At 37.7% G+C, this 4,870-nt stretch overlaps 1 non-coding gene across 1 annotated transcript; it reads left to right on the top strand.

The window, feature by feature from the left end:
• Positions 1-3,124: 3,124 nt before the first annotated feature.
• Positions 3,125-3,232, top strand: LOC112767690 (small nucleolar RNA R71). The gene has a single exon (XR_003185131.1). It is a non-coding gene; the product is annotated as a small nucleolar RNA R71 (small nucleolar RNA).
• The last annotated feature ends 1,638 nt before the right edge of the window (positions 3,233-4,870 follow it).

Here is a 4,870-nt window from a genome sequence, read left to right on the forward strand (position 1 = left end):
GACTTGGTCCAACCTTTAATCAAAGTTGACCCTACTAGTGAAAGGGTGAGAATCTCCTTACATCATTGGCAAGTAAAATGCCAACCTCACAGTTTCCGGACTGAAATCTAAGTACTTCCTTCGAACCATTGTGAGCCAATTCTTTGGGTTCGGGTTCACACTTTGATCATAGTTCTTAGTGATCCATGCATTAGCATGGAACTCTTGAACCATTAAGATTCTGACTTGTTGGATGGGGTTGGTGAGAGCTTCCCAACCTCTTCTTCGAACCTCTCGTCGGATCTCTGGATATTCACTCTTTTTTAGCGTGAAGGGGACCTCGGGGATCACCTTTTTCTTGGCCACAACTTCATAGAAGTAGTCTTGATGGACCTTTGAGATGAATCTCTCTATCTCCCATGACTCGGAGGTGGAAGCAATTGCCTTCCCTTTCCTCTTTCTAGAGGTTTCTCCGGCCTTAGGTGCCATTAATGGTTATAGAAAAACAAAAAGCAGAGCTTTTTCCCACACCAAACTTAAAAGGTTTGCTCGTCCTCGAGCAAAAGAAGAAAGAAAGGAGAAGAAGAAGAAGAAATGGAGGAGATAAAGGGGTGTGTTGAATTCGGCCAAGGGGGTTAATGTGTTTATGATGTGTGAAATTGAAGGTGGTAAGGAAGGGTATTTATAGGGTAAGAGAGAGAGGGAATTCGTGTAAGAGGGGGTTGGGTTTGAGAGGGAAACATTTTTAATTTTGAATGGTGAGGTAGGTGAGGTTTTATGATGAGTTTTGGGGGAATAGTGGATGGATGTGAGTGGTAAAGAGATTATAGGGAAGTAGGTAGGATTTGATAGGTGAATGGTATTTGGGGAAGAGTGTTATGGAAAAGTGTGAAGAGGAGAGAGAGTGAGTTGGGGTAGGTGGGGATCCTATGGGGTCCACAGATCCTGAGGTGTCAAGGAATTCTGGTCCCTGTACCTTTCTGGCGTTTAAACGCCCTCTGTGTGCCATTTCTGGCGTTTAACACCATCTCTGCTACCTTTTCTGGCATTAAACGCCAGGCTGATGCCCCTTTCTGGCGTTTAACGCCAACCAGACACCCTTTTCTGGCGTTAAATGCCAGTCTGTCTACCATTTCTGGCGTTTAACACCAGCCAGATAGCTAGACAGCCAGACACCCTTTTCTGGCGTTTAACGCCAATCTGGCTACCATTTCTGGTGTTTAATGCCCAGAATGCTGCCAGACTGGGCGTTAAACGCCCATTCTGCTATCCTTACTGGCGTTTAAACTCCAGTAAGCCTGTCCTCCAGAGTGTGCTATTTTTGATGCTGTGTTTGATTCTGCTTTAATTCTATAGCTATTTTTGTGACTTCACATGATCATCTACCTAAAGAAAACATAACATGGCAATGGAAAACAAATGTCTATGAATGAATATAATTAAATAACATTGGGTTGCCTCCCAATAAGCGCTTCTTTAATGTCAATAGCTTGACAGCGAGCTCTTAGAGAGCTTCACAGAGATTCAGAGCTTAATGTTGGCCTCCCAACACCAAACTTAGAAGTTGAGTGTGGGGGCTCTGTTTGACTCTGTATTGAGAGAAGCTTTTCATGCTTCCTCTCCATGGTTACAAAAGAAGATCCTTGAGCCTTAAACACAAGGTAGTCCTCATTCAATTGAAGGACTAACTCTCCTCTGTCCACATCAATCACAACTCTTACTGTGGCTAGGAAGGGTCTTCCAAGGATAATGGATTCATCCTCATCCTTCCCAGTGTCTAGGATTATGAAATCAGCAGGGATGTCAGGCCTTCAACCTTCACTAAGACATCCTCTACAAGTCCATAAGCCTGTTTCATTGATTTGTCTTCCATCTCTAGTGAGATTCTTACAGCTTGTACCTCAAAGATCCCTAGTTTCTCCATTACAGAGAGTGGCATGAGGTTTATTCCTGACCCAGGTGACACAGAGCCTTCTCAAAGGTCATGATACCTATGGTACAAGGTATTAAGAACTTTTCGGGATCCGGTTTCTTCTGAGGTAATTTCTGCTGAACCAAGGCATTTAGTTCATTAGTGAGCAATGGAGGTTCATCCTCCCAAGTCTCATTACCAAATAACTTGGCATTCAGCTTTATGATTACTCCTAGATACTGAGCAACTTTCTCTTCAACAATATCCTCATCCTCTTCAGAGGAAGAATCTTCATCATAGCTCATGAACTGCAGCATTAAGTTCCATGGAATCTCTATGGTCTCTGTATGAGCCTCAGATTCTTTTGGTTCCTCAATAGGGAACTCCTTATTGGTTAGTGGACGTCCATTGAGGTCTTCCTCACTGGAAATCACTGCCTCTTCCTCCTCTATAGGTTCGGCCACTCTGGTTATATTGATGGCCTTGCACTCTCTCTTTGGATTCTCTTCTGTATTGCTTGGGAGAGTACTAGGAGGAATTTCAGTAACTCTTTTACTCAGCTGACCTACTTGTGCCTCCAAATTTCTGATGGAGGACCTTGTTTCATTTTATGAAACTGAGAGTGGTCTTAGATAGATCAGAGACTATGGTTGCTAAGTCAGAGAGGCTTTGCTTAGAATTCTCTGTCTGTTGCTCAGAAGATGATGAAAAAGGCTTGCTATTGCCAAACCTATTTCTCCTACCATCATTATTATTGAAGCCTTGTTGAGGCTTCTGTTGATCCTTCCATGAGAAATTAGGATGATTCCTCCATGAAGGATTGTAAGTGTTTCTATAGGATTCCCCCTTGTAATTCACCTCTTCCATTGCAGGATTCTCAGGGTCATAAGCTTCTCCTTCAGAGGAGGCTTCTTTAGCACTACCAGATGCAGCTTGTATTCCAGTCAGATTCTGAGAAATCATATTGACTTGCTGAGTCAATATTTTATTCTGAGCTAATATGGCATTTAGAGTATCAATCTCAAGAACTCCTTTCTTTTAAATCATCCCATTATTCACAGGATTTCTTTCAAAAGTGTACATAAACTGGTTATTTGCAACCATCTCAATGAGTTCCTTGGCTTCTGTAGGGGTTTTCTTCAGATGAAGAGATCCACCAGTAGAGTGGTCCAATGACATCTTGGACAATTCAGACAGACCATCATAGAATATACATAAGATGCTCCATTCTGAAAGCATGTGAGAAGGACACCTTCTGATCAATTGCTTGTATCTTTCCCAAGCTTTATAGAGGGATTCACCTTCCTTCTGTCTGAAGGTTTGGACTTCCACTCTAAGCTTGCTCATCTTTTGAGGTGTAAATAATTTGGCCAAGCAAACATTGACTAACTTTTTCCAAGAGTTCAGGCTTTCTTTAGGTTGTGAGTCCAACCATATGCTAGCTCTGTCTCTTACAGCAAAAGGGAAAAGCATAAGTCTGTAGACCTCGTGATTAACTCCATTGGTCTTAACAGTGTCACAGATTTGCAAGAATTCAGCTAAGAATTGATGAGGATCTTTCAATGGAAGTCCATGAAACTTGCAATTCTACTGCATTAGAGAAACTAATTAGGGCTTAAGCTCAAAGTTGTTTGCTCCAATTGTAGAAATTGAGATGCTTCTTCCATAGAAGTCAGAAATTGGTGCAGTAAAGTCACCAAGCATCTTCCTTGCATCTCCACCATTGTTGTTAGGTTCGGCTGCCATGTCTACTTCTTTTTCAAAAATTTCTGTAAAGTCCTCTCCAGAGTGTTGTGCTTTAGCTTCTCTTAGCTTCCTCTTCAAAGTCCTCTCAGGTTCAGGATCAGCTTCAACAAGAATGTCTTTATCCCTGCTTCTACTCATATGAAAAAGAAGAGAACAGAAAAGAAGAGGAATCTTCTATGTCACAGTATAGAGATTCCTTTATGTGAGTATAAGAATAGAAGAATAGAAGAATGAGGTAGAGAGAGAATAAGAGGAATTCAAACACAGAGAGAGGGAGAGGATTCGAATTATGAGTAGAAGAGAAGTGTTAGTAAATAATTAAATAAATAGAAAGAGATGAGAGAGAGAGTATTCGAATTTTAAACAGAGGGAGAAGAAAAATATTTTTATTTTTATTTAATTATGAGTTAGAATTCGAAATTTAAGAAAAGAAATAAGAGCAAATTGAAAACTAAATTAATTAATTAATTAAAAAGATCTTTGAAAAATTTGTTAGTTAGTTTTCGAAATTAATGAGAGAGAAAAGTAGTTAGGTGGTTTTGAAAAAGATAAGAATTAGTAAACTTTTTAAAATTAAAACAAACAAGTCAAGTGGTTAATTGAAAAAGATTTGAAAATAAATTTTGAAAAGATAAGAAGTTAGAAAAAGATTTTGAAATTAAGTTTTGAAAAAGATATGATTGAAATTTATTTTGAAAAAGAAATTTAAAAAGATTTTATTTTTAAAATTAAAGTTGATGACTTGACTAACAAGAAACTAAAAGATATGATTCTAGAATTTAAAGATTGAACCTTTCTTAACAGGAAAATAACAAACTTGAAATTTTTTAATCAAAACATTAACTGTTAGTAAAGTTTTTGAAAATGTGAAATAAAAATAAGAAAAATATTTTGAAAATTTATTTAAGAAATTCGAGAATATTAAGAGGAAAAATGAAAAAGATTTTATTTTTGAAAAATATTTGAAAAAGATAAAGTTTTTAAATTGAAATTTTGACTTGACCAACAAGAAACAACTAAATTTAAAAAAAAAAATTTGACTAAATCAATCCAAAATTTCAAAATTTATGAGTAAAATAAGGAAAAGATATTATTTTTTATTTTTTTTGAATTAATGAAGAGAGAGAAAAACAACAAAATGACACAAAACATAAGAAATTAAGATCAAAACAAATAATGCATGCAAGAACACTTTGAATGTCAAGATGAGCACCAAGAACACTTTGAAGATCA

The sequence above is a fragment of the Arachis hypogaea genome, chromosome 17 (genome assembly GCF_003086295.3).
Source record: "Arachis hypogaea cultivar Tifrunner chromosome 17, arahy.Tifrunner.gnm2.J5K5, whole genome shotgun sequence".
NCBI classification, from domain to species: Eukaryota; Viridiplantae; Streptophyta; class Magnoliopsida; order Fabales; family Fabaceae; genus Arachis; species Arachis hypogaea.